A 24,128-nucleotide genomic window follows, 5' to 3' on the forward strand; every position below is an offset into this window, starting at 1 on the left:
AGTGGCAAAAACAGTCCCAGGGTGATTCTCCCAAGTTCACCCATCAGTAGGTGACAGAACTGGTATTGAACCCAAGTCTGTTTGGTCCCAAAGCCCATGATCTTCCCTTTCATTATAATACAATATAATGAATAAGTGCCAGGCCCTGTGTTACATGCTGATGCCATCAATAAGCCAACTAGGGAAGACCTAAACCCTCATCCTTGAACTGGAAGGTAGACTGGAAGCCAGAGGGAAAACCTTGGCATGCTCCAGGAAAGCCAATAGTATTTAAGGAAAATAACCACCTTATATTAAACAGGAACACACAATGGAACAGAAGAATGTTAAATATGCAGGAAGTTGGAGGTAAAACCTGAGACTTCAAAAAAAAAAACATGCTCTTGCACTTAGGTCATCTCTGTTCTCTCCACATGGGAGAATGTAGTCTTGGCTTTGCCACTAGGGGCGCTACAGTGGAAATGCTAAGGAAACGGGTTGCAAAGAGCAACACCATGGCCTGATTTAGCTCCAGAGCTTGGAGGCGGGCAGGGGGCATGTGCTGGACCATGAGGGGAAGCCTCCTTCAAGAAATTACTGTTTGGGGAAAAAGACTCCTATCCAGTGTCAGGGAGCCTTCTTCCCAAAGCATTAAGCACAAGTCTGGTGTTGAAATTAGACCAGAATTTAAATCTTGGCTCTACCACTTACAACTATGTGACATTAAACAAGTGGTTCTTCATCTCTAAATGAAAATAATAATAATAATAATAATAGTAACACATGTTTCACAGGGGTTGGTATGAGAATGATTTGTATAAAGTTTATGAGAGTCTTAGCAAGTAAAATTTCCTAACAGTGGTTCTTAAAGCACGGTCCTCACACCAGCAGTTACTGGCATTGCCGGGAAGATGGAAGAAAAGCAAATTCTTGGAACATACCACAGACCTCCAGAAATTTAGGGTGGCCCTGCAATCTGTGTTTTACAGAGCCCTGGAGATTCTGACGCATGCTAGTGTTTTGTAACCTCTGCTTTACCTTAACGTAATGGACAGGACTAAGAAGAGAAGCTTGGAATACCTGGAGATATTCCTTCTCCCTAAGACGGCCTGGAAGCAGACAGATTCCAGATCTCTCAGTTCCACTTTCCCAAGGCAGGAAAATATTCTAGGGAAGCCAGAGCCCCATGACTGCCAGATGCCTGTTATCTTGCCTAGTTACTAAAATTCTTATGTTATGATTTATAGTCCCTTCAGAATTTTCCCTTCTTTACAATCTGGATCTATGTTTCATATTCCTTCTGTGACATTTTGTGCCAAACGTATCATCTGGAGAGGGCACAGACAGATAACAGGAATTTCCTACCGTAAAGTGAAGGGCAAAACCCAACAAACACAAAAGCCTGGAAGGGTGAGAAAGTGGCAGGTCCATTTGCACCACACCTCATTCGGGTGTCAGAAATGGAACTTCCAGGGAAGGGACATGGCCAGGCACAAGTATGAGGCCTGGCAGGTCTAGAAAGAGAGAGCACTGTAAAACACAGCAGTGTGGGGCGTGCTTGTGATGGTGTGTGTCGTAACAATAACCACAACCAAACCACACCAAAGACACAACATTCACGTGTGGAACAGTGTGTGAAACCATGTTTAGGTTGGAGAGGCCCCACAGACCAGGAGGAACCTCTGGTGAGCTGGCCCGTGAACAATTTCTACTTCATTCTCCTCTCCTTCCTCTGCTGCCCTCTGCCTCCCATTCTCTAATTCTCCTTTCTGTTTCTTTCCTCCCACTCTTTCTGCTTCCCATAACAACCTCAACAGCAGCTACCATTTATGGAGAATCTACTGCCTTTCTACATGAGGAGAATCCTCAGAAACATCTTTCAAAGTAAGAATTATTATGCCACCATACCTAGCATCAGACTCCTTGCAGGCAGCTGAGCCATCATTCACTCACAAGTCACCCTGAACACCTAGGAAGATCATGAATACCATTTCTAGATTGTAAACTGCCTGAGGATCAATTTTCTGGCTCATCTGAGGAGCCTAGGACTTAGTTTATAAAAAGCTCTGAGCTGTCAGGGGCCTCTTCCTCCACCAACTTCAGAGAATAACAATGTCCTTATGGGCAATCATGCAATAATAATTAAGCACCATGGACAACGGCACCCAGGGATGCTTACACCTCATTCTGACTCCAGACAACACGTCTCTGGATGGCCCTCTTCAACCCAGAGGTGTCTAAGCCCCAGTCTGAAAAATACTTCATTAATAATAACTAACTTTTACAACATGCCAGACTGTCCTAATTAATTCATGTGAATTATCTGGCTGACTACTCACAACCACCCTATGAGGTAGATACAAATATTTAGCCCATTTTAAAGATGAGGAAACTGAAGCACAAAGGTTTAAGTAGCTTGTCCTAGGTCATGTAGCTATTAACGGATGGGTGCAGGATTCCAGTCCAGGTAATTTGTCTCTGGAGGTTGTTCTGCACCATTATGCCATGTGACACAAAGATAACAAGGGCACTGAAATCACACAGCAGGACTTGGTGTAAGGTAGTCATCAAGAAAAAATACAAATATATTTATAATGATTTTAAATTGTCTTATTTGAGAGCACCTGGGTGGCTCAGTCGGTTAAGTGTCCGACTCTTGATTTCAGCTCAGGGCATGATCTCAGGGTCGTGAGATTGAGTCCTGCATTGGGCTCAGTGCTGGACGTGGAGCCTGCTTAAGATTCTCTCTTTCCTTCTACCTCTGCCCCTCCTCTCTCTCTCTCCCTCTTGCTCTCTAAAATAAAACAAAATAAAATAAAATGTCTTATTTGGAAAAATCTAAAACATTTCATAGGGGTCTCATGAATTCCAGCTTCAGAAACACCACAGTTTGGTGGAGTTTTGGAAACTGGAAAGAAAGACACATTCATTTCCCAAGCAGATCAGAGAAGGTGGAGTGACATGGCCTGGAGCCCTCAGGTCTAATGCTGGTTCTGACATTTTGTAGCTGGGTGACTTTGGACAAGTCACTTCTACTCTTTAGACTTCGGGTTCCTCATGTGATAACTGCAGAAAGTGGAGTAGTAACATTTAAGTTTCTTTCTAACAGTAACTCCATCTTCCCTCCAGAAATGTTAGACATTAACTCTTTGCTTTTGACACATAGCATCTGTGCCATCATTTTAGGCTGGGAAATGTCATTTGTTTTTATATTCATTTAAATCATACTTCACTGGATAGCCACAATAGTAAGATACTACTGCCACATTATCAAATTGTTAACAATTAAAAAATAGGTAATATCCTCACTGGTAAGAAAGCAAGAAAATGGAAACTCTCCAACACTGCTGGTATGGAACTATATTAGCCAAGATAGCATGCTATATCAAAAACCTCAGAAAGTACATTTCCATGTAGTTTTACTTCTGTAAATTAACTACAGACAACAATAACAGCACTACGCCTGCAATTACTCTTACTACCTCTACAAGATTTCAACTCCAAGGATATTTGTGGTGGCACTGTTCATAAGAGCAGAAATTCCAAACAATTTAAATATCTCACAGTATGGGACTGCTAAATATATTTTTGGTTATATGCATCTAAGTAATACCCTGAAGTCAGGGAAACTCAGTAAAAAAAAAAAAATTCCATGGAGAAATGTCTCATATAGATTAAACATCAACAGCCAGAAGTCAGTTAAACTATTAAAACTATATTTGTAGTAGATGCTGAACTGTGCCAACCTTTTGGAAAGAAGGATTTATTCCCCTAGCTGCTTGGGAGTACTGCTGGCGGACGGCTCTTAGCTGTCAACCCTTTTTAGGAATTGCCTTAGCTGGAAAGAGCTGCCTTGCCCAAGGTCACGGCCCCTCCCTGGGCAACCCACACACAATTCCTGAATGATACAAGGTGGAGGGGGAGCTGCTTATAATGGCCCAGTCCTCTCAGCCAACTGAAAATAACTCAGCAGGGCCATCCCAGTCCAACTTCTTACTTTGCCAAATCCTGCTCTGTCCCTTCCCTTCCACAAGTGGTGATCCCAAGAACACTCCCTTGAAAACTAATAACCCTCCTGCACTGCCAACTCCGTCTCAGAATCTGCTCCCCAGGGAATCAGAGCTGCAACAATATGGAAATTAAGGGAAAAACCCCCGCATATTCATAAGTAACTTCTTGTTTAAAAAGAAAATGAAAACATGGAATCATTATATATCAATTTAGGAGATGTGCAGTTTGGTCACAACAATGCTTAAAGGACATGCTATAGCCTTAAATGAATGTCTTGGAAAACAAGAAAGATGGGGGAAAAAATGAACTAAACCTCAACTCAAAAAGTCAGAAAGGAAGAAAAGAAATCTAAATAAAGCTGAAGAGGGCAGTACTAAAGATAAAGGCCGAAAGTAATGAGCTAGCACCCAAAACCAAACAATTGGATGGTTAGTAAATAAGAGCAAACACCCTTTCGATTGTTTTGAAAAAAATAATCAATAAGTTAGACGATTCTTTGGGGTAGAGAGAGAGAGAGAGAATGAGATGAGGAGGGGGAGGAGGGGGAGGAAAAGAAAACAGGCAAACATTAGGAATGAGAAAAGAGGCATAACTATAAATGCAAGAGATTTTATTAAATTATGAAAAAATAAGATAGTCAACTTTATAGCACCACATTGGAAAAACTGGATGACAAAATTTTGAGAAAATAGAAATTTTCAAAAGTGACTCAAAAAGTAGAATAACCTGACTAGTCCAATAATAGCAGATCAATATTCAAAAGTCTACTTGCCCCACCCTCCTGGTCCAGACAGTATTACAGGCAAGTTCTAAGAATCAGCAAAGAATAGATAATTCTCTGACAGAAGCTGTTCCAGAGCATAGAAAAAGATGTTAAGTTACAGTTTATTTTATGAGGCTAGTATAACCCAGTTACAAAAATGGAATAAGGAGAACACAAATAAAAATAAATTATAGACCAATCTCCTTACTAAATTAAGCAACCCCCCCCCACATAAACCCTCCAAATTTGGTATTGGGTTAAAAGGACAAAGGACAATACATAGAGTTTATTCTAGGAAAGCAAGGATGGATCAAAATTATAAAACCTATGTAATTCACTATATTAACAGAATAAAAGAGAAATTCATAAGACCATCTCAATAAATTCAGAAAAAAAATTTGATAAAATTCAGTACCCAAGTAGGATGAAAAAGCAAACACACTAGAAGGTAAGTGGAACACCCTCTACTTCGCAATAGCTATGTACCAAAACCCCACAGCAAACTTCACATTTAAATGGCAAAGTATTAAGAAGCACTGCCATTAAAATCAAGGATAAGATAAGGCTGCATGTTATGAGCTCTATTATTCAACAAACTACTAGAGCTCCTAACCAATGTAATTAAATAAAAAGAAATAAGAGGTGTACATATTACAACAGAAAAGATGAAGCCATCGCAATTTTTAAATGCTATGATAATATACCTTGAAAAACCAAGAGAATGAAATCAACTATTAAGGAATTTCAACAAAGTGTATATAAAATCAATATTAAAAAATGAATTGCTTTCCTTTACACAAGCAATAGCCAATTAGGCTAGAAAAAGATCTCTTTCAAAATTTTAATGAAAAGTAGCGTTCCCTGAAATAAATCTAACAAGAAATGTGCAAGACCTTTATGAAGAAATCTATAAAAATTTACTGAAGGACATAAAGGAAAACCTGAATAAATGGAGAAATATCTTATTCATGGAAAGGAAGGCTCAAGTTAGATCTGGTACTACTTACTATGTATGTGACCTTGGACAATTTTTTTAATCTTAATCTATCTGAACCCTAGAGTCATCATGTGTAAAATGAGAATAATGAAATCTCCCTAACAGTCACTGTGACTATTAGAACTAGTAGAAGTGAATAGCACTGGGGCACCTGGGTGGCTCAGTGGTTAAGCATCGACCTTCAGCTCAGGTCATGATCCCAGGGTGCTGGGACTGAGCCCTGTATGGAGCCCCCGCATGGAGCCCTGCATCAGGCTCCTTGCTCAGTGAGAGTCTATTTATCCCTCTCCCTCTGCCTGCTGCTCCCCCTGCTTGTGCTCTCTTTCTGTCAAATAAATAAAATCTTAAAAAAAAGAAGTAAATAGCATTTTTAAAAAACCTCAAAATCATATGCAATATTTTTTTTAAAGATTTTATTTATTTATTTGAGAGAGAATGAGAGATAGAGAGCACGAGAGGGAAGAGGGTCAGAGGGAGAAGCAGACTCCCCGCCGAGCAGGGAGCCCAATGTGGGACTCGATCCCGGGACTCCAGGATCATGACCTGAGCCGAAGGCAGTCGCTTAACCAAGCCACCCAGGCGCCCCATATGCAATATTTTTAACGGTGCAAATGTATGTATGTAACCTCAAGAAGTTTTTTGACCTGATCTCCCACTAGTTTTAGTTTCAATTTCAATAAAAAATTATAGTTAATGGATTCCTCAGTTCAAACTAATTAGGAGTGTGCCATTTCATTTCCCCCAGATCTTTCAAACTCATGAGCCTGTTCATTCATGGGTTTGCACAGGTTGGCGATGGATGAGACATCAAAGGGCCAGGGCCCTGGGGCCCCTGTGCTGTAAAGGGCTTCTCTTCCACTGCTTCCTCACACCACTGGTTTCTGATGAGGACAGCAACATGCCAACAGTATCCTATGCATGGAAATCTACATCTGTCAGAAAAGAGTATCCCTCTGGAGTCCAACAAACCCAAGTTCCCGTCTCACCTGCGGCATTTCCTAGATCTGTGGTCTTGAGCACATTACTTATTCTTACTTAATCTCTCTGAGCCCAGGTCTTCCCGGCTAGAAAATGGGACTAATGGTGACACTCTATAGAGTAGGATTAGACATCATGAATACAGACTTCCTAGCACACTCTCTGGCACATAGAGCTCAATGGATGCCAACTGCCTTCCCTTCTTTGTTGAATGCAGGTAACTGTGCCAACATTCCCTGATACCTTAAAGTAGGGCCCTCATACGATGGAGGAAGGGGTTTAAGATGAGAGAGGGTATGAATTTAGGGATGGAAGGGAAAGATGATGCTTTTCAGAGCCAGCTGTTTGAAAAGATGAAATGGTATAAAGTTTACCTTCACCCCTAGAAGCAATTAATGAATAAGGCCGAAGACCATGACATGGGAATTTTGTGACAACTTTTGCTTGGAGCAGTTAGGAGTGGCTGGATACATGCGCTAGATTAGGACACTGTGCTGGTGGGGGGGGGGGGGAGTTGGAGAGAGCACAGAGTTAGTTCTTTGGCTGAATGTATTTAATAAATTATCATTCAATTGGAGAGGCCTCCCTGGGTGAATCACTTTCAACTAGACAAAAAGAGCCAACAGAAATCAGCCCCCACTAAAGAAAAAGAAGAAAGAAAAAAATCATTTGATTTGATTGACTGACATTGTTTTGAACAGAGCGTGAAATAACATGCTGAGCTTAGTTTGGTCAGAAAGACATCCTGCTGCTGATGAAATCACATGCATTTATTCAGTCCTCCAACCATTTCCTAGGTGTGACTTTTAAATATATAAATAGATCTACTCTCAAACTTATCTTCCTCCTACCTCCACCTCCAAAATGAAATAACACAGATTTTCCTCACTTTTTCAATGGAAATGTCATTCTCCACATTCAGTGGGCTTGATAATTGGTATTATTTACCTTCGACCTGCCCCTTCCTCCCCAAAATTTCAATACCAAATCAGAAACCAACTTAGCAACTGTTTTATATTATCTCTCAGCAATATCCATTTCTTGTGTCAGACAGTACCCCCCAATTTCTAAGTAATTGGCTCCAGCTTCTGCCTCTGATCTTTAGAATTGCCTCCCTCCATTTTAGCCCTCCCTGTGCCTGAGGACTTTACCCTACAAAACCCACAAGTTTCACTTTCTTTCTCAAGTGGAAAGGAAGGCCTCTTATTGACTATCAGTTTGTGTTCAATTCCTTTTCCAGGCATTCAAGGTCCTTTATGATCTAGTCTGACCTGATCTCCCACTAGTTTTAGGTAAAACAGTGAAAAGTCTGGATATAGGACTGGTGTTGTCATCTACTCTTTCTGCTAACAGTTGGGATTCTGGGACAAAAAAAAAGCAAAGAGTGTCAACACTGGTTACTGCTTTCTGAGCCACAATTCACCATATGCTGAAAGGGGGAATTCATGTCATGTCTAGTAATGAGAGGCTTGTACCTCTTGAGCATGGGGGGCATGTATTTGCCCAGAGGCTGATGGGCAAGAGGAACAAAGAGTTGGGATAAAGCCATGAATAGAACTACTGGTAAAACAAAAACAAACATGAGAGGCAGGTGCCTGGTGACACATACACACATATAACACACATACATGTGGTTACAAAGAATTACTAGAAACTGTATTAATGGACTGACATGTCTCTATGGCCACATGGCTTTGGATCCAAAATTGGTTTATAATGGGGATTCATGTCTCTAAAGACAGAACACACCTAGAATATCTCATGACTGAACAGAAAAGGGTGAGGAACATGTGATATATCATTGTGAGGATTTTTTACAGGCTACATGGCCCCAAGAAGGAAAGAGAGGGGTACCTTCCTAGCCACTACTGCTCTGGCACAAAAGAAGCTGGAGCAGAGAAAGGGAACTTGAACTGCCTGAATGTCTGCAGAAAGCGTCACTTGGCTAAAAGAGAATCAAGACTAGTGTTTTTATTTCCCTTGTTGACATGGAGTAAAGAAATTTAAGCAAATAAAGTCCTCTGGACCTCATTCCAACAGATTTTCCTCACTTTTTCAATGGAAATGTCCTTCTCCACATTCAACAGCCTTGATAATTGGTATTATTTACCTTCGACCTCCTTCTTCCTCCCAAAATTTCAATACCAAATCAGAAACAAACTTGCTAAGTGAAGCAGGCATAAGAAGCATCTTGAGAGAAAGAATTCACTCCAACTCAGAGGTCCTGACTGTTAAGGAGAAACTTGGTTGTAAAAAATAGCCAAGATCTCTAAATTTAGGCAGATACCAGAGGAAAAAGGAATGATTCGTGATAAAAAAAAAGTGCCTGCAAGACTAATGCATAGTTCATATCTGAAAAGGATATGTGAAATAAAGGAAAGGGCACATGATCATGAAATGCATAGGAAGATGTCACAAACTTATACGAATTACATCATGAAAAATAGCTGAGAATGATCTCAAAATACTAGTACAAAAAAACAACAACTATATTAACCAAGAAAAGGTTGGGGTAAGTTTGGGAAGTGGGCTGGTTAATTTCAGAGCAAGAAGAGCAAAGAACAGTTTGGTCTACTGCTTGGGAACAAGTATGACCAGGAGAACTTTCAGTGGTTACTGAACCACTTTTATTGACTTTTGAGAAATTTTGGAGAACAGCAGCAACAACAAAAAGCCAAAGATCTAGAAATAAGCTTATTTAGTCTTATTTTCATTAGCAAAAAAGTGGAAGAATATAGATTCTACAAACTATAAATAGTATAAGCATAATATTAATCTTAGTCAAGAATCCAAATCATATTTTAAAATAAAGATCACATATAATGCCACTACCAACTACAACCACAATTAACATGCTGCTGTAAATTCTTTGTAGAATTTTCCCATGAGTAGATGCATTTTTTTTTTTTTGGTTTTGAACTCCTTTTTATCTTTTTGACTTCTTTCATGTAACAGAATATGGTGACTATTATTTGGTGTTATTAAACATTCTCTTACATACAATATTGTTTTTCATGGCTATATAGTATATTTTATACATATATAAATCAACCGTGATTTATGACTTGTCCCCCATATTGTTGTTGATTTTTTATTACTCATTTCTAATATTCGGAGACTGTGACCTTTAGCATTTCTGCTCTGAGGAACTTCCTAAGGTTTTATTTGTACCCTAATAATTAATATTTGTAAATGTTCTTTGAACTCTGGAAAAAAATTTTCATTCTCTGTATTTTGGATATTATGCAGCATGTATTCAATCTTTATTCAATCTTCATTATACTATACAATTCCTGTATTTATATTATTTCTTGTTTTTTACTTGGTATACGAAAGCCTGAGAGTGGCATTTTAAAATCTTTCAGCACTACTCTGTTTTGGGTGCAACATTGATTTTGCATCTGTCAACATTTACTGATGCATATATTTTCACGACAGTGTATCTTCACTGTGAACTGGACCCTCTGTTTATATAAAACCACCTTCATTGCCTTATTCAATGATACTTGTGTTAAGCTGCATTTTGTCTTATATCAATGTCATGACTTCTGCTTTAGTGTTTGTTGCATCTGCCTTCTACACCTTGTCTCAGCATTTGAGTCTTTGCACATCATTTCGTTTCAGGGATGAATTTGGTAAACAACGTATGGTTGAGTTTTATTTTCCGGCACAAGATGAAGACCTTTATTAAAAATGGGTCACTTAGTTCATTAATGGGAGCTGTTATAACTGAGGTACTTGATCTCATCATTTTCATGGTCCTTTTAATTATTTTTTAATGCTTCCTCGCCATCTCCTTTATTTTCTGTCTTGTTTCATATGAAGTATGTTTCCTTAGAGTCCCTGGGTTTAGAAGATGGATTAGTGGAAAAGAAATTCTATAACCATTATTTTCTAAAATTAAATGTCAAGAACAGAAGGACTCTCTCATAGTTGAACCAAGGAATTCAGAACATTTTATTTTCACTGTCCCATCCTTTCCCGTAGACTCGACAAACACCAGTCTTTCTGGGTTTTTAAAAATGTAATCTGGGGCTTTAAATCCCAACTTGCTGTTTCATAAGTTTTTGCAACAAATGCGTATCTTCTCTTTGAATATATTTTACTTTTGCATACAATTTTTTAAAGATTTTATTTACTTATTTGAGAGAGAGTACAAGCAGGGGGAGGGGCAGAGAAAGAGGGAGAAGCAGACTCCCCGCTGAGCAAGGAGCCCAATGTGGGGCTCAATCCCGGGACTCCAGGATCATGACCTGAGCCGAACTGAGGCACCCAGGCGCCCTTATTTTTAGAAAACTTTTTTTTTTTTAAGTAGGCCCCACACCCAGTATGGGGCTTATACTCATGACCTTGAGATTAAGAGTTGTGTGCTCTACCACCTGAGCCAGCCAGATGCCCCCTCCATATAATTTTAAAACTGGATCCACAACAATAATTTAGACATCTCTTTTTAAGTTGGCTTCAGTGCTAATCCTCTTTTATAACATTACTTTCTCCATGTACTTGATTTGATTTTCTATAAAACAAACTCTGCTCATTAGTTGCATCCAAGAGATTTTAATTCTGTTGTGTTTTAGTTTCCTTGCAATCTCATCTGTATCTTTGCATACCATATTTTATTTTCATCTCTGCCTGCTTTCGTCCTCTTCTGGTTTGTGAAGGCCATGGTTTCCTGCCCTCTTAAAAGCATTCCAGTCTCCTAAAATACTCTCTTAGGTCCAGCTGGAGGAGCTCATTTATTTTCATTCTGTATGTTATTCTTTGTTCCTTTATCTTGCATTTTCCTTACTTCCTATCTGTTTTACTCTTTACTCATTCTTAGAGAAGGAAGCATTCTACAGATTTGATGCTTGTCAAATAACAGGTCTTGGGTCTTGTTTTCACTGAATGCTGAATTAACAGTGGCAGGTGGATGTGCGCAGGTCCCAGGCTACATCAAGTTTCTAGAATATATTATCCTAGAGAAACTCTACTTGAATTTTATTTTCCCCTTTGTGCCGGAACAATTTCGACTGTTTGGAATGTATCACAAGATTTTACAAGATGATCAAAATTTCTCAATATTTTAAAAGTGTTTTAACAGATATATATATATTCTTTCATTCTTGAATATGAAATCCATTGCATATATATCCATCACATCAAACTCCTTATATCCTTAAAATTCTTTCCATACTCATTTGTTTTTGTTACTCAATATATTGGAGATTGATACAAATATGTTGTTTCCCACTGTGATTGTTTTGACAATTTTATTTTAAATATTTAAATATTTATATTATTTAGAATCAACATATTTATGGATAGTATGCCTTCTAATAGATTATATCTTTTAGCCACAGTTAATGTACCATTCTACTTTGTCTAATATTAATATTACTCTCCTTTCTTTCTTTGGTTTGCATTTTCCTGGTATATTTATACTCTTTCCTTTTTTTCTCTCCTCTCTGTCCCACTTTGTTTTAAACAGCATATATTTAGAATTAGTTTTTGCCTGATCCATGTCTCTTTGTCTTTTAATAGAAACAATTAAGCCATTCACACTTAATGTGATAACATGTTTGACCTCACTTCTATCGTCTTATTTTATACTTTCTTTTTTTATGTTCCCTTGCTATTTTCTTTATTAGTTTTTAATCTTGGCCATACCATTCCAAATCTTTCTCCTAATTTTGAAGTTAAATATGGCATTTCTAGTCTTATATTCATCTCTCTTTTTTAAAAATGTATCTAGTATTCAACGTGTCTCAGCACGAACTGAGAGCTTTAGTACTTCAAGCATTTTTGTTTTTCTGGAGTAATCTGAGTTTTTAGACTCAGACTATTATCATTAAATTTCTTATCTATCTCTTAAACTAAGAATTATTTTTGACAGTTGTATTGTTTCATAACATATTAATAAAGTTTAAACATTAAATCTGCTCTACTGATTTCATTGTTCACCTCCTATCTTTTAGATCACATCATCTCCATCCCCCAATTTTAATATTCATTAATTTCCCTGTTGATCAGAATATTTTGAATACTTTTTCCACTAAAGGATTTTGGTGGTCTACTTTCTGTGTACTTCTTTTGTCTGACAATATCTTTTTTTTCCCTTGCATAGTACTAAATACAGTTCTTGGCCATAATCTTATTACCTCAAAACTCTATAGCCATATTATCAACTTCCTTCTGACACTCAGTGCTACAAAATACCTGACACATGCTTATTAAAAATACTGTTTATTTCCCTGATTGCATACCAATAAATTCTTTTAAATCTTATAAATTAGTAACTTCCACTAGAGTATGTCTTTAATTTTCCCTGGTACACATATTTTAAATTGAAATCATAAAAATATTTCCCTATACTTTTTATAACTCATCTTCCATTTTCTCTTTTAAAAAAATCCATATTTTAATATTTAATGTATTGAATTATAGCTTCCATTTTTTTCACTCATTAGTTTTTTTTAAAGTTATTTATTTATTTATTTATTTATTTATTTATTTATTTATTTATTTAAAGTGTGTGTGAGTGGGGGAGAGGCAGAGGGAGAGGGAGAGGAGCGGACTCCCCACTGAGCAGGGAGCCCAACTCCAGTCGGATCCCAGGACCCTGAGCCAAAACCAAGAGTTAGTTGCTTAACTGACGGAGCTACCCAGGCGTCCCCCTTTTGGTTTGTTTCTTTATGTGTTTTCTATCAGAACTGTGAGAATTTACACTCATCTTTAGTGTTCTGCGTTGTTCTAACGTCCATGTTTCCATTACATGATTTTAATTCTGCAAAATATTTCTCATTTTAAAGGAAGGAAAGTTTCCTAATCTCAGATTGCTTTCTTTTGATAGTTCCTGTTACATTCTTTTGAATCTCTGTAAATAGAACTTGGAACTTCAAAAAAAAAAAAGAGGTTTTCTTCTTTTTTTTCAATAGTGTCTATTTTACAGGGAGAAATTAGTTTTACATTCTTCGATATCTCCCTTCTTCTGAACTGCTAAATACTGTTTTCGTGAGCTTTCACCATGTGTTGACTGTGAGTCCCATGGTCCATCACCATGTGTGTTGGCCAAGGTGTGTCTGAGGAGGCACTAATATGATTAAGATGCTGAAGTGATATTTCCCATCACCAACCTTCCTAGCACTGCTATAGTCCCCTATATACACACACACACACACACACACACACACACACACACAGTATTTATATATATAACATATATATAAAATATATTGAGATATATATTGTAATATTATATATATACTTTTTAAAATGGTGGTAAAATATACATTATATACAATTTATGTTTATTTATGGTGGTAAAATATCCATGACATAAAATTTACCACTTAACCATTTTTAAGTATACAGGTCAGTGGCATTAAGTACATTTACACTTTTGTGCAACCACCACCACCATCCATTCACAGAACTTTTTTCATCTTACAAAACTAAAACCCTGTGCTACTACATGATAACACCTCATTCTCCCCTTCCCCAGCCCCTGGAAACCACCATTCTACTTTTGGTCTCTATGGAGTTTGACTATACTAAATACTTCCTGTGAGTATTTGTCCTTTGTGACTGGTTTATTTCACTTAGCAAAATGTCATCAAGGTTCATCCATGTTGCAGCATGCATCAGAATTTCATTCCTTTTTAAGGTTGAGTAACACTCCATTGTAGGTATATACAACATTTTGTTTATCCCTTTGTTCACTGATAGACACTCAGTTGCTTCCACATTTTGGCTATTGTGAATAATGCTGCTATGTATTTAGGTGTATGAATATCTCTTCGTGTCCTTGCTTTCAAGGGTTATATATCCAGAAGAGAAATTGATGGCTCATATAGTATTCCTATTTTTAATTTTTTGAGGAATCACCATACTGTTTTCCATAGTGGTTGTACCATTTACATTCTCACCAACAGTGCACAAGGGTTCCAACTTCTCACATCCTCATCATTTGTTTTTTTTTTCTCTTTTTGACAATAGCTATCCTAATGGATATGAAGTAGTATCTCATTGTGGTTTTGATTTGCATTTCCCTAATGATTAGCAATGTTGAGCATCTTTTCATGTACTTACTGGCCGTTTGTGCATCTTCTTTGGAGAAATGTTTCTCAAATCCTTTGCCCATTTATTAATTGGATTGTTTGTTTTTTTGTTGTTGTTGTTTGGGGAGTTCTCTATATATTCTGAATATCAACCCACTTTCAGATATATGATTTGCAAATAATTTTCTCCCATTTTTGTAGCCCCTGTCCTTTACCCTTAGAGTAGCTAGTGAAATTCTTCTAGGAGGAGTTCCTTCCTTTTTATCTGCAGGCCAACTTTTCCTTCCACTCTGGTGACTTATGGGTTAGTTGAGCTTTCCCTTGATTCACTCTCATGTATACTGTTTATCATGTATTGTGGTCAAAATTTGTGACATGTGGATTACACTGGTATCCTTTTCTGGCTGTCAGTACTATAATAAATATCTTCAAATATTTATATATTAATCTGGTCATTTCAATAAAAAATTAGGGGAGTAGGTATGAGTTAAATGTGTATTCTTCATTTCCCATTTTTAACACAGTATTTCTTAAAGGTAGTATATCTGCACCAGAGTCACCCTGAGTGCTGGTGAAAAATGCTGCTTCTGGGCCACCAATGTCCATCTCTGAATCAGAATCTCTGACGGAAGAGTCTCCAGGCAAAAATCAAAATTCAAGAACTGCTAGACTGAGCGCTGCCTTGTGAGCACTTGGAAGAGAAAGCAAGGATTCCATGGAACTAACCAAGGTTCACTCAGAAGTCATAGCAGGTGATTCTTAAGTCTTTTTGACAGGTATATTAGTTATGTAATTCAGAGACCGGATATTTAACAAAGCTTCCCAGGAACCTTGCAGGCATGAGGGAGAAATAACTGTTGAATGCAAAGACAGGGGTAATGTGCAGACAAGATCATGACTGGAGTGCGGTGTCCAGTGTAGGTTCTGACATGCTAAAGTGGGTTTTTAGAGAAGATGTACTGCACTCAGGAGATTTTACCAGAGAGGCTAAGGAATTAAAAACCCTGTAGAGGAATCACTGAGGAAACTTCTTGGTTAGCAGTGGTTCTTAACTCTGTGTCACTTAAGGCTCCTTAAAAAAATACTCAGGTCCAGGCCCTGACCTCAGACCAATTCAATTAGCACCTCCAGGAGTGGAACCCAGAACTGATAGTTCGGCAATGCTCTCCAGGTGATTTTAATGTTCAACCAGTGTTGAGAACCACAGGTCTAGAGAAGAGGACCTTGATTACATATTTGTGAAGCTCAAATGCGGAAGAGGAGGATAAATGTTTCAGAAAAAAAAAAAAAATCCACGCTTGAGCATTCACCTGGCAGAAGGAACACTGAAGGTCTAGCTGAGTCACCAAATGGCTACTGGCACAGCTTGCCTATCAAGCCCGGACTCTCAGTGCTGTGAGAAATGTCCTTCCCTTACTGAAGAGGCACGGATCTCCTTGACATGGATCTTTCAGATACTGGTAGTACCTATATCAAGATAAATGAAAATCGACTCTCATAATCTCATCAGCTCTTGCGGTGTCACCTACCACTTAAGAGTGATGATTCCCTAATCTGGGTTTCTAGCCACAGAACTCATCTATCAACCACGTCTCCACCTGGATCTCTCACTGACGCTTCAAATGTAACATGCCCCAAACTGAATCAGTTTGTTACCTGTCATTATTGAACTCTACCCTGTTCCTTGGTTCTCATGGTCATTGCAACCATTATTCTTCCAGGCACACGAAGTGGAAGCCTGGGGGCTGCCCTTTGTTCATCTGCTTCCCTCACTCCACTCACATCCACTTAATTACAAGTTCTTTCCTGATTCTGTCCTTCCCTCTGTACCACCTTGTTCAGTCCTCACATCACCTAAATTCCCACGGAAGTCCCCCAATGGGCAGCCCTGCTTCTTGTCTTCTCCCCTCACAACACTGTAGCTGGAAGGATTGCTCATGTTAAAATCTGGCCATGTCAGTTCCCACTTAAAATTTCCCAGTGGCCCTCCGCTATCTACCAGAAAAGATCCACATTCTTTTATTTGACAGACAAGACTCTCCTGCCCACATTTCCAGGCTTGTCTCCCATCACTTCTCGAATCACGGTTTTTACTTCAGCAACACTGAACTGGAGACAAGAACTGCCTCTGAGCCTCTGCTTGCACTGCTCCCTCTATTACCCACACTCAGAATGTATTACCCACACTTCTTCACTTCTACCCAACCTTCAAATTTCAGCTGAATTTCATCTACTCCAAAGAGTAATGCCTGACCTCCTTGGTCTAATACATTCCTAGGCTGGGGAGGTGACCTTCCTCCAAATCTCCTCTAAACATAATGCTACATGATATCTGTTTCTGGCTCTGTCCTACCCAGCTCCTGGAAACCCAGTGGGTCCTATCCCCAGAAACTTCTGCTATGCCTAGCACAGAGGGGATGTTCAGTATATATTGCTGATTTAATGTTAGTCAAATGATAGGGTGAATCTCCTCAGGAATATATTTGCATGATTTACAGATTAGAAACAGTGGAAGATTTGGAGCAAAGAGGGAATTTCCCCAGCTATAGGAACATGTAACTACTGACTTCCTAATGCTTGGGGGCAAGATCACTTTGTGATCAGCCAAAGGCTGCTGGACATCCATGCATGGGAAAACAGAGGGTACAAACTTCCACCAGTGGGTGTCCTGGGGTCGGATTCTGGGGATCATGGACATACTTGTTGATGAGACTCTGGGTTGAGGAGAGTGGGAAACTGGATGAGAACACCCACCTCCCTTTGCATGAACCTCAAGAATTCTGGAAGGAATCCTCTGGCCCTCTCAGAGATGGAAACAGCTTTCTCCAGCTCCACTTGAACTGAAAGGCAGGGACAGTGAGGCAGCTGGTAAAGGGCTGTGGGCCACTGTCCCAGAGCAGAGAAGTGGAGAAATATAGCAAGGAATGAAAACATTTAGGCCAAACATTTCAAGCATTTCAGCATCTAAGGGTCAAAGTAAGTGGCCTTGCTGACCTCTGGCTACTTGGAACTTTCACATCAGATCAGCCACCAGGGAAGCTGGTTTCTGTATAGATGAAACACTGTTTGTGCCTTAAGTGAGGAGAGAACTCCCCATGCATACCACCCAGAAGAGCGTGGTGGGCCCAAATGGCCAGCTGAGCAGGTGGGTCTGGGATCTGTCAGCAGCTACGTTGCCACTGAGTTTTACCTGTCATCCCGTCTTGCCATAACAGACTCTTCTAGACCCCACGGCCTCTGCTTTAATGAAATCACACTACTAAAAGAAGGCTGGAGGTACCTGTGCTGTCTCACAAGCATGACTGGAATCAGGAGAGCTCATGAATATGAGCACGCTGTTATCTTCTAAGTGTGGTTACATGCAAAGGATGGTTACTATTCTCGCGATTTTTATTAATTAAAAAAAATCTTCTTACTTGAACGTTTTCTATCTGTGCCCCTGTCCTCACTTGAAGAACTTTTGGCCCCATTTCCCACTTGGAAAACGAGAGTCCTCAAGCTCTCTTACTTTCTCCTTTTAAATCACAATGCCAGGAAAGAATCTTGAATTTTCACTGAGGCATCAATGACTTCAGAGGTTAATTCCAAGAGGAAAGTGGACATTTCTAAAAAAAAGCCCAAAAAAACAAAAAACGAAGGCTGTGCTTCTTCAGAAATGAAGACGAAGACATGGAGTTATGCCCTGGGGAAGAGTGGGAGACCCCAGTTCTTTTCGGGGATGTGGGACCCCATGCAGGACACTACATCTTTAGGTAGAGGAGGATTCCTCACTTTAAAATGAAGGCCTGGGATTGGGTACTCCCTATCAGGGAAGGGTACTCCTTCCCTGATATCATTTTCTATGATGCTAGAGACTCTTAGATCTGCCTCAAACTAATCCAAGTCTTTTGGCCTAACTGAATAATATCCCAGGGAGCTAAGACAACATGTAACTGATATCCCTGGACCACTCTCCTTAATCTGTTCAGAATCATAGAGTAAGTGAGCCACCACCACCCTCCTCACTGCCAACCGCCATCATCCCCACCACCATCACTGCTACCGACACCATCACCTCCAGGGCAAAAACGGTTCTAATTTTGTAATGGGAAAAATAATATATGAGAATTCTTAACTTGAGGGGCTGATGTTAATCCCAGAGAACATTCTGGAATAGAATGTGGAATGAGATTTTTAAGACTTAAGTTGTGATCTCTAAGAATGAACAAGAGTTAACTGAAAGCAGCTTATGTCAAACTAGCAAAATAACTTCTTTGACAATGTAATTGGCACGCAGATCAGGGAAATACCAGTGATAAAGGGTATCTGGACTTTATCAAAACCTTAGATAAGATTCCTTTGAAAATTTTTTGAAAAAGACGAACAAATATGGGCTGGGTAATAGTATAAAAAGTTGAATAAATTTTCTGAAAGAGTGTTGTTTACTTAATGAATTAACATCCATCTTGAGGGAGCAAATAATGACATGCGTCAGAATTCCGAAATGTTCGTCATTTTTATCGATGACTTAGTTGAAGAGGTCACGCTCATCAGATTTGGGGATGACAGGAAGCCAGCTGGAAGGGACAGTAAATATACTGGATAACAGAATCAAAGCTAGAAATATTTGGGCAATTTGGCAACAGAGACTAAATTGAACAAGATGAAGGGAGTAATAAATGCAAGGGCTCTATATTCAGGTCCCACGTAGCATCTGTACGAGCATGGGGGTGTGCTGCAGGTGATACAGTTCAAGAGGCAATTTAAAAGAGAGTTGGTTTCTTTTTTTTTAGTTGGCACTAAGCTCAACAGGTATTACTGTTATAGATTCCCAATTCAACCTTACAGAGTTTTAACAGAAATATGAAATGGAAGATGAAGCAGGTAATAATCTCTCTCTATTTAAGACTAATTCAGCCTCCCTTGAAATTTTGCATTTTATTCTTTAAGAACAAAGACAGGGAAAACTGAAGCAAGACTGACAATGACAGTGAAGACACTGAAGCCAATGACATAGGAGGCAGCGTGGAGCAGTGCAAAGGGCACTGGTTAGGGAGGCTGGAGCCAGGCTGTGCCATGAACTGGCTGTGAGATCCTAGCCAAGTCAGTATTTCCCTCAGAGGTGGTGACAGGCCTCTGTGAGTGGTAGTGGTTGGCCGGTCTGCTCTCCTCAGCTTTGGCCCTCTGGTCAGACCATGCTGTGGGTGAGTTCCTTTCTCCCTTGTCACTCATCCAGGGACAAGGCCTCTGGAGCGCCCAGCAAAATTTTGCACTCTTGAAATGCCATTAACACGCGCAAATTATACTAATTATTTCCCTTGGGAAGCCTTCAAAAATACCCTTTCTTTGGCTCCATGGGAAGTCAAGCTGATGGCAGTTCACATCCACAATACCACACACGACATTTACTGAGGCAGGAAAGAAAAAGGCCTAAGAGAGCAGGCTCTGAAATCACTGGACTCTGAGTTAAAACGCAGCCTCTCCTACTAGCTTCATGAGCACTTAGACTTCCTGAGACTCAGTTTTCCTGTCTGTACAACAGGGTTAATACCAGGCTCAGAGAGATGTGAAGATTAAGTGAGACAATGCATATACAAAATACAGCACCATGTGGAGCACAAAGTAGGCGCCCAATAAATAGTATACCTAATATTACTACTCCATTTACTACTACCATCCCTCCCCTTTCTTTCTCCCCGCTTCCCTCCTCCTCCGGGGCCAGGTACTGTGCTGGTTGCAGGGAATATGGTGGATTCACATCCCCTGCCCCCGCCAAGCTCACAATCCAACCAGCACCGTCCAGATCAACTTTCTGCCACAATGGAAATGTTCTACACATGCATTTCCTAATGTGGTAGCCAGAAGCTATATGTGGCATTTACATACTACAAATGTGATTGACGTGACTGAAGAATGGAACTTTAAGTTTTATTTAATTTTAATGAATTAAATGAAAATGGAAATAGTCCCATGTGGACATAGACAGCACAGCTCTAGATACTTTCCTGGTACATTTCTGAGGCTGCCTAGTCTGAGCAAATAAAGATACATTATATGTTAAAAAGAAAAGAAGAAGAAGAAGATAGCAGGAGGGGAAGAATGAAGGGGGGTAAATCGGAGCGGGAGACAAACCATGAGAGACGATGGACTCTGAAAAACAAACTGAGGGTTCTAGAGGGGAGGGGGGTGGGAGGATGGGTGAGTCTGGTGATGGGTATTAGAGAGGGCACGTTCTGCATGGAGCACCGGGTGTTATACGCAAACAGTGAATCATGGAACACTACATCAAAAACTAATGATGTACTGTGTGGTGATTAACATAACATGATAAAAAAAAAAGATGCATGGAAAGAGAAACGCACAAAAAGCACACCAGTACAGTACCTGGAAAATTCTCTTATTTGTTCGTTCACCACATTTAATGGTCTGTGGTGCAAAAGTTCTATCTCAGGTGCTGCGGCTATGAGGAGGGCTGTACCTTTAATGAGCTCACAGTTTAGTGGGGCTATGCAGAGAAGTGATTTCACCGTAGTGAGGGAAGTGTACGCACAGGTGCTATGGGTGAGGCAGAGAGAGGTCTAACCCAGATGAACAGTCAGGGAGGGCTTCCCAGAAGGATGGTTTAAGATCTGAGCAGAGTCTTGAATAGATTTCAGAGAGGGGACTCAATGAATATTTATTCAATTTACAACAACAGGTTATATTCCAGGGCTATGAGACCCAGTGCTGGTGGCAGAGGTGGCCATGCGGCAAACACTGTCTTAGGGAAAACTCATAGCCTAGGGCCAATCTGTTGTCTTCAAACAGTTCCCCTTTGTGTCTTTTTGTATTGCTTAATTTCATTTCTCTTCTGCAGCTGTATCTTCTTCACCTGGGGGCGTTTTTTTGGATGTCGTATATAATCTTATTTTTTATTGCTTTATTAGTAGTCACTAACCTTAACTGATTTGGTGGGGGGTAGGGAGGCAGATGAACTCTGTTACATATAAGGTAACATCAACTCCCACTGTGGTTTTGATGCGGAGTTCTTTTCCTCGGTATAAACAAACGGCTCTGTGAATATGGCCAGTACATGAAGAAGCTGTTATGGATTGGCTGGACTGGCGGAATCTGGCTGTGACAGTGATGCACTTTAATAGGAGTAAGGATTATTCTAATTACTTACATGGAGAAGTGGGATCTTATGAACATTTGTATATTTTACACAATGTTTGATTTGCCCAAAGCTGATATGTGACATCTAGCCAGAAAATTCTGCAACTGACATTGGCTCACATAAAAGCAGGTACAGCTCTATACTGTATAGTTTCCATAATCACAGGTGTGTGTGTATACAGCTGGATGATGTGAGTGATTCCTTCTCCCAGAAGGCCAGGGGGATGCTTGGGTGGTGTGGTTTGGTCACATGAGGCCCTGGTCTATTTGAGTCTTTAGAGGTCATCTGCTTTGACTGTGGCAGAGCAGTGTAATGGAAGTGTAAATTGGTGGAACCTTTTCAAAAAGCAGCTTGTCCTATATATCAGGAGCCTTGAAACATTCATGCCCTTTAGCCCAGTGATTCTGCTTCTGGGAATCTAGCCAAAGAAAGTATTTGGGAAATGTATGCATCAGGGGTGTTGTGCAGCGTTATTTGTAGTTGCTAAATGACTAATAGTGTAATAATATACAGCCATGAAAATGATGTTCGCGAAGGACTTTTGCTACAACACTCACTGAGGGGACAGGGAGAGCAGAGAAGCAATAGTTACAGAGGCTAGGCAACCACTCAGGACTCAGCCTGGGTTTAAATCCTGGGTGTGCCACTTACTAGCTGTGTGGCTAGGGCAAGTCCCCTGAACTCTGTGGCTTTGGTTATGATGCTTGCCTCAGAGAGTCTTCTGAGGATTAAATGACACAATGAATATAAAATACTTAGCACTTAAAATGTACATTTAGTAGATACTCAATAAATGTAGGCTCACTATAGTTTATATGATTTCAAGGCAAAAAACGGATAGAAAAGAAATATGCCAACATAGTAACAGTGAGAAAATTGGGTGGTGGAACTGTGGGTGGTTGGTTTGATTCTTCGCACACTTTCCAACTTCCCTAATTTTTTCCTTCCACTCGAATTACTTTTACACTAAAAAGATATATGTAATGATGGAAGACAGTAAGATGTTTTTAAAGAATTTTACCACAACTCTCCCTTCTTCCAAAGCAGGAGCTGGGGGCAGCCTCCTCCCCCAGGGATCAGCAGGAGAGGGTTGTTCCCCTGGTAGAGCCTCAGAGTGCACAGCTGGGACCTCTGGGTGCCACCTGTTGAAAGTGCTCTGTGGAGAGCTGGTGGGGGAGTCGGAACTGGTGTCCTTAGTGGTTTCTCCCATCTCTGAGAGTCTAGATTCCAAGATGCTCTGATATTTATCCTTTTCTTCCCAGGTCTTGATTGATCTGAACCAAACACTGAACTAAAAGTATAAGGTGACCATACAATATTGTATGGTGACTAACATAATAAAATAAAATTAAAAAAAAGTGTAAGGTGGGAAAGATTCTACTTGCACCCCTCCCAGAAAAATACCTGAGATAATGCCTACAGTGCTACTCATAAATGCTACACAGACACATAAACGTTAAGGGTGACTGGCAAAGAGAAGACTTAAAAGACCAGGGGTACAACAGGGAAGTTAGCTTAGTTGCACCTGCTTTATTTAATGCGTATAATTTATATTCAGAACGGACTCTCTGGCAAATACAGCCCTTTGTAACACGTCAAGCGGCGAAGTCCCTTCCCACGTTAATTAGGACATATCCCTGGAATGAGAAGATCATAAAGCACAAAGGTAGCGGTGTGTGCGTGTAAGTACGTGACCAAACCGTGATGACAACTGCCCTTACGATCTAATGTCCTCCACTGACAACTGAGGGTGCCTTGTGCTCCAGCAAGTGGCTCTGGGGGCTGTATTTTACACAAAGCATCCCAGGCACCGAAATCCCGGATTCATTCCCCCCACTCGAACCTGAGGGCCTGTTTCCAGCCCTGTGTCCTGACCGATGCCCCTCATCAGTGACTACCCCTGGTCCACACCTCCAAACCCAAGGCGCATGCCCCCCAGACCCCGAAATGAAAGAACGACAAACAGCGCTGCCGGGCCCTCCCGGGACGGCGAGGTCATGCAGCGGGACGAGCGGGCCTGGCCGCGAGCGCGTCGGCGGGTTCTCAGCTCACCCGCGCGCCACTGCGGTGCAGCCACACATCACCGGGCGCTGCCGCAGACCCTCGGCGGCGGGGAGGAGGAGTCGTGCCCGCCACTCTGAGTTCCGCCGCTGCATCGCTCACATCTGGAGACGCCTCCTCGCTCCTGTCCCAGGCTTCCCACTGCAGTGATGGCGGGGGTGGGGG

At 40.3% G+C, this 24,128-nt stretch overlaps 1 protein-coding gene across 3 annotated transcripts in view; it reads right to left on the reverse strand.

The window, feature by feature from the left end:
- The window catches only part of DGKG (diacylglycerol kinase gamma), a 211,202-nt gene that overhangs the window by 186,025 nt on the left and 1,049 nt on the right, over positions 1–24,128 (reverse strand). The window lies entirely within an intron of this gene.

This window comes from Zalophus californianus, chromosome 1 (assembly GCF_009762305.2).
Source record: "Zalophus californianus isolate mZalCal1 chromosome 1, mZalCal1.pri.v2, whole genome shotgun sequence".
Taxonomy (NCBI): domain Eukaryota; kingdom Metazoa; phylum Chordata; class Mammalia; order Carnivora; family Otariidae; genus Zalophus; species Zalophus californianus.